General features: G+C 42.2%; 1 protein-coding gene across 3 annotated transcripts in view; it reads right to left on the bottom strand.

The window, feature by feature from the left end:
- The window catches only part of CADM1 (cell adhesion molecule 1), a 319010-nt gene that overhangs the window by 254868 nt on the left and 50804 nt on the right, over nt 1–13338 (bottom strand). The gene's annotated exons all lie outside the window — the stretch shown is intronic.

Here is a 13338-nt window from a genome sequence, read left to right as displayed (position 1 = left end):
AAATGAAAACTTCAAAAGGTGGAACACAAAGGAGCTTAAAAAATAAATGAAACACTTCTTGCCAGCTTGCTTTCCTTCAAAACCATTTTCCTACCACGAATTTTATCTCTTACCATAAAGACAATACCTGTAACCAGACATTAAGAGTAGATATGACTCCCAACTCACCATCAAGGCGGAGGAAAGGAGCATTTGAGGAAATGTTTCTACTCTCAATCAGAAGGAATGTGTAACAGAAAGGAAAACCAAACCAGGAGAATCCCCACTAAACACACAGCTCCAAGGCTCCGCATGAAGGGAAACGGGACTGCGGAAGACTGGTGGACGCCTGGCTGCCGAGCAAATGCGTTTTAGCATATTAGTTGTCATAGCAAGTCAGAAGGATTGCAGAGCACATTTCTGTTTTGACATCTGGCCCATAACAAAATTACTATTGATCTGTTGTGAGCTTCCAGCAAAACAGTATAACCTAGTCTCAGAACAAAGAATCATCCACTAAGTAACAGGCAATAATCATCCTTTATTTGTGCCTTTGGTCCAAAATCACCTCTTTGCTGGTGTTCTGCTTGGTTCATTTTGGGATGAGGGTCCTATTCCTGAAGAGAAGGTCCAGACTTCTTCTTTTTTTTTTTGTAAGTGAATTTTACCAGTACAGGATTAATTCTGTCTCTCAGGAGGCTGGTGGCAGCAGCAGTAGGATGCTGACATCTACCTTGAGTACACACTTTGGTTTGCTGCGGATTCTAGAAACTGACAGGACAAGCATTATTTTCCAACATCTGTTCTACAGGCAGTAGAAAAAAAAAACGATGAAACAAATCAGACAGTAGAACTGTTCACGGAAGTTTGGGAGGGGTGGGGGGGAAAAAAAAGAAAGAAAAACAAACCATCAGCCTTATGTCTAATGTATTTTCACACCTCTAAAAAGAAAAAAAAAATTTATAGATAAGTACCACTCAGAAATGACACCACTTTCATTAAAATGGTCATTTAGGATTTTCAGTGGGCTGTTGTTCAACGATGCTAATAAACTACTAGAGAACTTTAACATGACATAGTTTGTCCCCAAGAACCAAGCCCCTTTTCTAGCACGGCTTAGCTGGATGACTATTTGTTGTTCAGACTGGTAAACACCCTCATTTCAAGCCTGGGCCACAGGCACCCCCAAATACATCACTGCCTTCTTTTTAGAACAAAGCTGTATTAACCAAGAAGCTATCTGATGGCTTCTTTTGCCTGCATCAGTCAAAAGAAGACAAACAATATAGATCAAGTGCATCTGTGCTCTAGACTGCATTGATTTGTTGCATGTGTGGTTAAATCCTGTCAAGCAGTATTAAAGGTGAAGCATTATCATCAGAGCACCCACTCCGAGAAGCCTGCAGTGAGTCAGCGGGTCTCCTACCTGCCATGCAAAACAGCTACGAAAAAGACTTTTCTTTTTTTTTTTTTTTTTTTTAAAGATTTTATTTTTTATGTGACAGAGAGACAGCCAGCGAGAGAGGGAACACAAGCAGGGGGAGTGGGAGAGGAAGAAGCAGGCTCACAGCAGAGGAGCCTGATGTGGGGCTCGATCCCCTAACGCTGGGATCACGCCCTGAGCCGAAGGCAGACTCTTAACCGCTGTGCCACCCAGGCGCCCCCGAAAAAGACTTTTCAAACTTATAATCGATGAGCCCCCAGCCCTACTTCCAGCAAGGGACTCGGTAAAAATGACTTTATAATGAAAGGCTAACCAGGTGTTCATTACCACTAAAGAGAAAACTGGCCAAGAGGTAAAGGAATGAGGTGGAAAAAAAAGGGGGGGGAGTGCAGGGGGGTGCATAAGGCAGAAGACCACATTCCCAAATTTTACAGCTGCCCATGTGGGATGTTTTAGGTATGGTCTTGGATGCAGGAAAGAGGTGGAGCAAATACAGCTCCTCTCTTCTGGAAACTGCTCATTACTGCAAACATCTTTGCCTTCTCCATCCTCCCCTTGGTGGCCTGAGGATCAGTGATTTGTGTAGATTAATACATTGAAGCACGCACATCTCTATTCATGGTCTCAAGAGGATGTGGTCTGATGACAGACTGCAGTTTAAAAGGACCGATTCTCTAACTAAAGTTTTGCAGAGATGTCCACTGCTGACCTCAGCATATTAAAAGGCATACGATTATTATGCAAAGTCATGAATGTACACTCATTTCAGAGTTATCTATGGGAAATTGTCAGATCAACTTTAGTGACAAAGCACAGCCAAGCAGTGTTTTGAGAGGGGGAATCCATAACACTCCAGTATCACAGAAGGTCTTTTAATAATATCTGCACTGAGAACATGAACAACTGCTCATTTTTTCTGGTTTATTTTTTCCCATCAAACCACAGGAGTAGGGTTCTGAATTTCTAAAGCAAATCAGACTTTTAATAAATTCTGTTATGCTTTTATTATAGGCTAGTAATTTTTTTAAAAAATCCGTTCCCTATATTAACAGCTCCGCAAATTCAGCTGCACAAAAAAACTAGAAAATGCAGGGAACATTTATCCTGAATTTACCAATGCAGGTCCCATTTCAAATCCACTACCCCTTTGTATTCAGAAATCACTGAAATGCCCCCAGAAATTCACCTATTTTACTGTCCAAACTCTATTTTTTAGATTTACATCCATACTTGGTCTTGGCAAAATAAATTTGGCATGATCTTTTTTCTTTTTCCCATCATCTTTTGTGCTCTCATTTGGGTTCCGAATATGTAATCACTGTACCAATACGCTAAACAGCAACCATTGCATCTCCTGACAGGGGCTCTCCCTACACTACCACGCATAATATACTCTCCTTGTTGAAGTGCTTGTATTCTCACTGGACTCTAAGCTCTTGAGCGCAGGGATCCTACCTGTCTTGCGAACCACTGTTTCCCAAAGGTACCTAGCACACGATAGGTGCTCAATAAATACTCGTGAAAAATCTTGAATGAAAAATAAATCAAATATAAAGAAATTATCCTCTTCCTCCAGGAAGATCTCAAAGGAATCAATACAATGGGGTCCTCTACTACTGCAGACACATGAACTGCTCCTCCGCACATGTCCATGTCCATGTACTTGACTCCAGGCAGAAAGCAAAGGGGAATCTGAAGGGAACACCACCTACTCCCGAGGGAGGTTCAGTGGGATCAGGAGGTCACAATTTGAACAATGATCCCAATGACTCTAGTTCTACAAGTTTCCCTTCAGAGCTTCTGAGAAAACTGTGGACACTAAGTGGCCCTTTGACTTTCATTCTCCAAGTATAATAACCAAAGTCAGGTTTAGTTCAAGATTTTGCCAGTCACTGCTCTTAAAAATATGGAATAGGAGTAGGTCTCTCTTCTGGGAGGGGGGGGCGGGAAGAAGGCTAGGCCTCAAGTGAGTTTAGCTCCTGCTTTCTCAGTGCTGCTCCTGTAGGCACAGAAATCACACACATACACGTTGGCTGAGGGTTTCTCCCACTGCATGCAGAGGGTAGGATGTATTGTACCTCCCAGGAAGGCTGGAGCATGCCAATGAAACTAAGGACTTGTGCCCCAGGGCCTAGAACGTTTGACCATTCAAATATAAAATGGATAGAGCTTAGAGATATTGAATATGCCATTAGACAAAAACAAGGTTAAAAAAACTAAAACGCTGTCCCATTTCTACCAAGACATTTAATAATTCTGACTCCTACATGGAACTGCAAAAACACTGGAGAAACAACTAAGCTCACTGCTTGGGGGACAGTGGGTGAATATTTATCGGAACATTAAAGATCAGGTAAAGGATTTTGAGTGAGAAAAAGTGCTTGTTTTGCTATTAAATTTGTGGACATGGCCAAATTTTATAGAAAGTGAGCAAGATACTGATGCTCACTCATACCAACCACATGGATGCCACAGGCTAAGATTTCCAGAAAGAAATGTGGGCTCTGAAATCAATGACAAGTTGCTCCGGGTCGCTGCGAGCATCCCTCTCATTATTTTATCTTCCCCAAATTATGTAAAACTACCTCTGGGAACTCTGACAATCCTGAGAGTTTCCACTGATCTTAAGTTCAATGAGCAACCTGTCGTCAGGCACCCTAAAAGCTACACCCATAGGAACCAACAAGAGAAATGGTCGTTAGCTCTATCCTAAGTTGATAGTAACAGGTTACTGAATGTATATTATTCCGAAGGGTTGGGCATTGTACTAGGAACCCAAAATTCTATAATAATCCATTAAGATCTGAACCCTGCCTTCACAGAATTCAGCTGAGCATGGAGCCCAGGTGAACAAATAGGAAACTATAATAACATAAGAAAGTGAATGCACAGTACAGGCAGGAGAGAGACATGTGCCAAGTGGAGAAGGGAAGGGGAGGGGCACATAACATGAAGAGTTCCTGGAACCCTACCTGGGGATTAAAGGGTTGGGGAAATAATGTCAGGAACAGTTGGACAGAGAACTGACTTCTGAACTGAATGATTCAATGATTAGGATGTCAAGGAAGGGTCAGGGCACAGCACAGGACAAAGGCATAGAGATGTTAAAGCTTTGATACATAAGGGAACTTAAAACAAGACTGCACAGGGGGCCTGGGTGGTTTGGTGGGTTAAGCGTCTGAGTCTTGATGTCAGTTCAGGTCATGATCTCAGGGTTGTGAGGTCACGCCCCACGTCAGGCTCCATGCTCAGCAGGGAGTCTGCTTGAGATTCATTCTCTCTCTCCCTCCCTCTCTCCACCTCCCCCTGCTCACTCTCTTTAAAATAAATAAATCTTAAAAAAAAAAAAAAAAAACACCAACAACCAAGACTCCACAGTCAAAGACGCCACACTAAATGGACAGTGACAAACAAGGATTACACTCTGGGGTACAAGGCAAGGGACCAATGAGTGGACAATACAGAGGATATACGAAAAATCTTTCTGTTACAGCTAACCAAAAGCGAAAAGGCCTACTTCAAAGCTTTATGCTAAATACAGTCTGTGGTCTTCACAAACTCTGCAATTCTGTGACTCGCCAATTCCAAATCCCAACAACCCCCCAGAAAAAGCCACAAGGAAAGTTCAGTTATACACAAGAGAACAGACAGAACAGCACCACCTCTCCATCAGTGCAGGTACATCAGCCAAATCCAAGAGTTCCTCCTCCCACGGGAAGAGCTAATGTAGCCTTCAGAACAGATACCTACCGCAAGCAATGATTTATGACAGGTCAGCAATCACGTACGTGTGTTTCACTGAATTTACTCCTCCTGTAACTAGTAGGGAAAAGAAAGTAGGAAAAACATTTCCAACGCACTCCCTGCTTTGCTGTCTGCCAATCTAGACTAAGATGTTCATATTCCCAATAAGCAGCTTGTCTAAAAGTAACCTCATATTATAGCAATGAAATATAATGACGAAAGGCCATTTGCTGCTTCTGAAGCAGAAGGCTACAGGCATTAGCAAGGCTAAGTGCAGCTGTTTCGTCCAGCACCCCTGAGGACAAGATACAGGATCTAACACCTTTGACTTAACAAGGTTCCAAGCCAAAAGAGCCCTTTCATCAGCATGTTGAGAAGCTTACTTGCATATTCTAACGCTAACAGTACCAGATAACAGTTTTATAAGCAGATACAAGAGGGTATCATTTCTCCTCCAAGCATATGCTAAGGCATACATCTGAAAAAGATGCTGCCTGGTTGTTCCTAATACACTCCAGGACCTCTTTTATGGAGAACTAAGTTGAACTATTCTGATAAACAGATAAAACATGGTCTGGCTCCAAGCCAAAGGCTTCTAGCATTTACTAATCAGGTAAATGCAGGGGAAAAGATTGAACACCAAGAGGAAAAAAAAAAATCCTACTGTAGAGATGCAACTAAATAGGCCTCATTCACTAACCAGCTTCTCCAAAAATAAAAGAAACTGGCCTTCACCACTGCTGCCACTTCCTATATCAATTATGCAGCGAAAATAAATCACTAACACTTTTGATAATACAAGTAATGGCAGATTGTGCAATCGGAGCACAAAACCCCAGAGCAGTGGAACTTGGACTCTTCTCCAGACTTCTCTTGGTTTGGAAGCCAGAAGGCAATGGTTCTGGTCCCACCCATACCTCTCTGTGGAGTTCTTAGTATCTGGCAAATCATCAGCAACCTTCGATCTCAATTTCTCTCACCTGTAAAATTCAAAGACTACATGCCACATGCAAAAATTTTCTAGATGGAATAAAAATGATTAAACACAGGGTCATAAAGAGTTTTAGTGTCCTCAGAAGATAGTGGATCTCAATATTGAAGAATTATGAATATCACCCAAAAGGGGGGGCATTTAATCAGTCTTTCCAAAAAATATTCTTTTACAAATCTAGTATGTAACAAGCATTCCATTTTTTTAAAGATTTTATTTATTTTTTTAGATTATTTATTTATTTGACAGAGAGAGAGACAGCCAGCAAGAGAAGGAACACAAGCAGGGGGAGTGGGAGAGGAAGAAGCAGGCTCCCAGCGTAGGAGCCTGATGTGGGGCTCGATCCCAGAACGCCGGGATCACGCCCCGAGCCAAAGGCAGGCGCTTAACCGACTGAGCCACCCAGGCACCCCTGGTACCAAGCATTCTGCTAAGGAAGCAGAGATAAAATAGCCAAATCGTAAGATGCCCATGGTCCCCAAATTCCAGATAACTGGGGAACACGGTCATGAGATGAATTAGTTATATGAAGTGCTACAATAAAAGAATGCACAGAGTGTGACAGGAGCAGAAAAGGGAGTGCCCAGTTTTTCTCTATCACGTCAAGGTAGGAGACGAGACAAGCGGTAGTTAGTTGGGTTTTATATATGAATTCTATTTCTTACAAGTCACATTCCACAATCCAAAGGAACATACTCTGTAGCCAACATTAGGACCATTAACATAACTCCATTTGGAATTAAAGAAACATCGCTCCATGCAATTCTAGTAATCGAAAAACATAAAAGATGAAAATGGGTATAGCTGCCAGCCAAAATCAAAGGTAAATCTCAACCAACGCTGAGTGATAAAAACAAAATTCATTTGAAAAAAAACACATTCCAGAAGGAATCAGTAAAGAGTTAATAAAGCCATCTACAAACTTAAGAGAAAAATATCTCTATAAAAACATACATGTAATAAGGCTACAGATCATTGGTTAGCTGCCAGAAAAATGATGGAATATGGTATAGTTTACTTATTTCTTTTTAATGGCTCCAACGTTCCACCTGAAAAATTGGTCCCGGAGCTGTATAATTGGGGATAAAAATTAAATGACAGTTTCCATTTGTCATGATGAAAGCTGATCACTTGTGTTTTTTCATTTATCCACGCTGACTAAAGTGGTTCCTAAAGTCTACCAAGCCAATCTTTTTCCTAACAGCGAAAATAATGCTGTTACGAAAATAAAGGGAGAAATGGAATAAGTTGTTGGCATCTGAACACATACCTCATTCAGGTTCCCTACTTCTTGGGTCTCTACCTCCAAACAGTCTCAAGTTGGGAGCCAGATGACAAGTGCTAGGCTCCCATTAATCTCATCTGAGAATAAGCCATCAGACCCATTTTTTTTTAATTTATCAATATTGTGAAATTACTACTATCTCACATTGTCAATGGAAAATCAATTCCTCATCATCTTCCTCCTGTGTAAATGGCAGCTTACATGGCAAAGATGAGGTCAGTAAACAGAGTAGGGCCCTGGGAGGGGGGGGAAACAGAACCCTAGATCCTGTGTAGGGAAGGTGGGAGTTAAAGGTGGTCACTGGGGTTCTGTTTCTGGGGACAGGGATATGGAGGGAGAGGTGAGGCCAACTCTAAAGCATGGAAGAGGGCTGGTAATGACTACAAGAGATCATGGTGTCAGACACTTTTAATCTTAAAAACAGAAATTCCAAGTGTTTGGCTTTTGCTCATTCTGACCTCAGAGATTATTTGGAAAGGGGAAGGCAGTCTCCCAAAAATGTATTTAAAGGATTCAAAATAGATTTAAAAATAGATTTCTGTCAAGCTGCCTTGCACTATACACCTTCCCTTTCATTCTCAAAGGGGCTAGTTTGAGTTTAAGTGGATTTTCGTCAGTGACCTCTGATGAAGGGATTCGAAACGAGTGGAGCCAAGTAATACAATGTAGGAGTGAAGAGCCCTGGCTCCTCTCACCAGCTGCGTGACGTGGGGCAAGTAATTCAGCACGTCAGTGCCTCAGTTTCTTGTACAGACAATGGAGATTATAAAAGGATAATGAGTAGTCAAGGAATCCGCACGTATAAATAATGGAATAATGACTAGCACACAGTGAATCCTTAATAATGTTACTGTTACTATTATGCCATGTAATAGTGGTTAAAGAATCACGTAGTCAGACATAATATTACTAACAGGAAACCTAATTATAAAGGTACTGCTTGAAGATGGAAGAATACGTAAAATCAAGCTTATACAATTCCAGGGTGATTATTCATATCAAAGTATTTACTTTATCAAGACTCCACTTGGAAAAGACTCTTGTGGTTGTAAGCATTTCAGTTCAAAATGGTGGGATTACGGGACACCTGTCATATCAAAAGCTACAAGCAACTCAAGAATGACCAAGACAGGGCCCCTGACCTCAAGGAACTTACAATTTGCTATCATTTGTAGAGTGCGTACTCTGTGCCAGGGACCATACAAAATGCTTTACATGTATTATTTCTCTTACTCACACTTGAACGCCGTGGGCCGGACATCCTCATTCCCATTACACTAAGTAAAAAGCTACGACACAGAGGACACGTTGCCGGTTACGTTGTTATGAAACAGCTAAGATGTGGTGTTAAGAAGTTAACCCTTGTGGGTCTGCCTTCAAAGCCATATTCCCACTAGTCTATCATACGGTCCTCCGTTTATATGTAATTCGTCAACTACTTGCCAGGGACAGGATCAGGCAACTGAAAGTTCACAGGTCTGGAACTGCTGCCAAAAGATGTTAAACTAGAAATGGTCACAGAGTGTTTCTGAGCCAAGAGGGGCTTTAGAAAGGTCATTCCCCCTTTACAGATTAAGGGATGGATGAAAGCACTAAGCCCCAGAGAGGTTAAGGAACTCACCCAAAGTCAAAAGATAGTTTCATAACTCAGATTTTTGTAAAAGAGGCGTCCTTTTCGTACTGATTTACACTATAATTTTTAAACCTCCTAACCAAAATGAGGTAAACATAGGAAGCCTAATAGGACCACAGAGGCTCTGAAAAGAGGGGGGCTGGAAATGCAGACTCAACCAGGAAAAAACCAAGAGCAGGGTGCCCTGGAAAGAAAGTCTGGGTGGGGAGGGGGAGGTAACACCGAAACCAAAAGCAAAGGGGTATCATCACCTTCTGCCCTGCCCTCCAGAGAGCCATCCAACGGCCAAACAGGCATGAAGCCAGAACTCTGATAAAGAGCGTATCTAAGACAAAGTTAAAAAGAGGCTTCGGGGACTCCACTAAAATTGGTACAATCTATTCCTTTCAGTCTCAAAAGTCAGATCATCTGTGGTAAAAGCCGAACAGGCAGCTGTCTATGTAGCTCCCCTGAGCCGTAGAACCAGTGGGAAGTGTACTACAGGACAAACGACACGGTGGTCTCAGTGACAATGTCTGGACAAGGGCACTTGGTGAAGTGTCAGTGTCCAGGCTGGACTGTCAATGTATTTCAAAGAGGCCCGTGGAGAGCACAGGGGCCTTAAAACTACAAATCTGAGTTTGAAATGTGGCTCCATCATTTATTAGCTATCGGGCCCTAAAATAAGTCATTTAATCTCTGAGCTTCAGTCACTTTCTTCACCTGTAAGAAGAGAAACAATACCCAGTTCTGATTTCTCTAGGATTGAATAAGAGGCCTAGATTCCCTTGCTGGTTACTGGCCTACTGCTGCTCAACTTCAAAATCACCCTTTATGCCTGCTCTGTGAAAATGAATCTGGACCCTTCGAATATTTTTCCCTCAACACCCCCACACAATGTTAAGCTTTGTCAGTAGAGGGAGCTAAAGGGACATAGCAGAAGGAACCGCGCTTCCCCCTGCACCCCCCCCCCCCCAAAAACCGTTTTCCCGAAGTGCACAGATTAACCAGGTCCCAGGTCCTACAGAGCAGGGCGACCAGGAGCATACACAGCCTTGCAGCCTCCCCAACACCCTCCTCAGGCGCTTTTGTACCAGAATGCCTCAAGGAGACACCTTCTCATGAACTGTTTTCACCAGCATCCCAGAGGGCAGACTTCCAGCAAGCTTCTCTGCAGCTGTGAGCTATGGCTGTGTCCCCCACAACAGTCTGGATCTGGGCCTGGGGTAGGAGGAAGGGGGCCGTTCTTTAGATGCCCTAGCTCAGCCCCACTGTCCAGGCTGCGGCTTGTTTTAACAGCTATTCCTAGATGATTGAGAGCTCATTGCTTCTTACTAGCAAATCCCTTATTATCCCAAACCCCTGTTATACCACGTAAGTGAAATTTCCCTGTTCACATTACTGTGTAGTTTCTCTCTTGATTGGACCCAGATTAATACAGTTTCCTCCACTGGTGTCTGATATATAGTGTTCAATAAACAGCATGTATCATAATAACTATCAATGCTGGTTCTTCTCATCCCCATTCTTTAAAGGCAATCCTTTCCCTTTCTCATTCTGCTTTGACCAGAACACCAGTACTTATTGTACTACAAAAATCCCTATATGGTGTAAGCGGAGTGATGAATAAGAAAAGAATGTCCCAACACATTCTGCCAGATCTCTGATTAGAGAAAAATGAGGGCTGCCATACAATTAAGTGTCCCCCTGTTCAGCCTGCAGCTTAGAAATTTCTTTCTGCAACTTCCTTGATTGACCAAAAAACAACTCGACAAGGTGTGAAAATGCCTTCTTTTACTTGCCAAGGATATTCCCCAAAACGATCTATCTAAAGAACCAAATTCATTAGCATATGAAACATTCAACAATTTCAGTAACCGTTTCATTTCCTCCTCTCTCAAGTAAATAAACCACGATATTTGGGGGGAAAACATCCTAGAAAACATGGACCGTTACCACTGATCTTCAAATAACCGAGGAATGTGTTAGGGGACGAGGTGACAGCGCCACTCCCAGGGACAGAAACAGAATGGGCCGAGTAGCAATATTACAAAGCCAACATTTCCTCATCTTGTAAATGCACCGGCTTAATTCTTGGGTAAGGAATATAAAAATACATTATTCAAGATGTCATGTATTGTTGGCACATATCGTGAAATAAAATTACAACAAAAATATAGAAGATCTCAAACGTATTAAGTTTCTGTCTTCAAATTCTTTATTTCCAATCCTCCGAATTATTCTTCCCCTGAAAGGAAAGCTGACAGAATCCCATGTCATCTGTATTTCTACTGCTGTCTAAAAGTCTCACCTAATTATCAATTTAACAAGGAGCAGAGACCAAGGGGAAGGGAGGAAAAAGGAAAAAAAAAAAAAAAAGCAGCTCATCTTTTAGGCAGGCACCTTGTCCAATTTCAAGAGCTAACCCCCATCTTAAAACACCCCAAAATAGATACCATGAGCCACCGCAGGACCCCAACATAAAGCAAGGTTCCTCATTAAAAGTTGGAACGGACCCTGCCAGGGAAGCCTGCAGGGAGGTTCGACAATAGCACTTCTACCCCATGCCTTTCCTGACCTAGATTAAATTACTGACAAAACGGACAGACTACCCAAAACCGTGAGCAATACATGCTGCCAATGAAAATAATGATTGTGCTTGGTACAGCACACATGCTTTCTGCTCAGCTTGTCAGCATTTTCAGCTAAGGGGCTCAATGGTCTTACCAGCCAACCCTTTCCCTGCCAAAACCAATAAGTTACCTTCATTTCTAAAGCCCCCTCAGGGCTTTGAATAGTATCCCTTTTGCACTTAAGGTCAGTCTTGTAAAACTGTTTTATCCCTCTGGAAAAGCCATAATCAGAAACAGCCCCTACTTAAAACTCGGGTGGAGAAAATTCAAGATTAGGTGAGCTTCGTGTAATTTCCCCACTATCAGTCCTTCCTATTTGCATTCTTAAAAGTTACATCTACTGCTTGAGATGGCAAGGTGCATGTCCTGGCAATGTCATCACTTAATGCTCTCGGTGTTTTATATGAAAACATGTATTTCCCTAAGCCATTGTGTAACCGAGCAATATTTCAAAATGGCTTAACTTTATAGTTCTAAACATTCTAGCAAGTTCAACAATCCCATATATTATAGTGAAATACACACAACCCCTTAATCATGCATTTTGTCGGATTTTTCGTTTTATACCAAGAAAAACAAGATTCTGCCAGATCTCTCTACAGCAAACAAAACCTGTCCAGAAAACAAACAAACCTTCGCACTTACGTGGTTTTCATTCCTCCATTCACTCAGTCATTTAACTCATTTGTTTATGGAATAACTTCCCACTCGGAAAAGCTGTTAAGAACTTTAGGTAGAAAGGAAGCTCTTTTTTTTTGTTTGTTTAATACACCCCCGCTACGTGTTTCCATACGGCAGGGCAACCCAGCATCATCCCTCTTTGTGACCTAGGAAATTCAACCACTAAATATATGGTCCTCTGCCCTAAGGAAGGGCCTGACAAATGCCAGTTTCAGGAAGTAACTTTCAGGCCTTAATGGAAGATACTGACAAGAGCATCATTCTCATAAAATGCTGGTCCCCCAAGGCCCATCCTTCTGTCAGTTTCTTTCCACCTGCATCCAAGTCTGGGTTCCCACGCACAATCAGTCCCACGTCTCCTCCAGCCCCCAGGCCGCCCACAATGCTTACTTTCCTCCATGGTTTTTATTCCTGGTTCTAGACTGTCCTTCCACTCTAGTCATTCGGTAGGAGGAGACCTGCTAAATGCATCCTTGACGCTGATGTGATCTTTCCAGTTATTGAATGTCTCATTGAATTTTCCACTATACAACTTCAAATGCAGAAAGCAGCCGATTCATTGTGCTAACTGTTGTTCAGTATAGATAGCCAGCTCCATAACTATACACTTTGATTTGGTACATGAGAAAACGTATTTTTCATTACATCCCTTATCCTCCTAATGACATTTCCAAACAGGATTTTAAGAACTGTGAAGCAGAAATAAAATTATGCTCAAGTTCCAAATTGATCTCATGGAATGGAAAATGGCCATCATTGCCAGTGAGTATTAACGGGACTCAAAGCTAGCAAGTTTCCAGTTCAGAAAAATTTCCGAATAACGATCATCTTTCAAATGCTCCTTACATTACCCATCACAACAGAAATTCTTTGAAAGAACTGAAGAGCCTGATGAGTTCCTTCCCCCACCCCCAATTCCTTTCCGCCATACACGGCCTCCACCATCAGCCATGGTGTGCTTCCTTCCTT

This window comes from Ursus americanus, chromosome 16 (assembly GCF_024610735.1).
Source record: "Ursus americanus isolate L20-20 chromosome 16, mUrsAme1.1.p, whole genome shotgun sequence".
Taxonomy (NCBI): domain Eukaryota; kingdom Metazoa; phylum Chordata; class Mammalia; order Carnivora; family Ursidae; genus Ursus; species Ursus americanus.
This window is presented reverse-complemented; position numbering and strand designations above follow the sequence as displayed.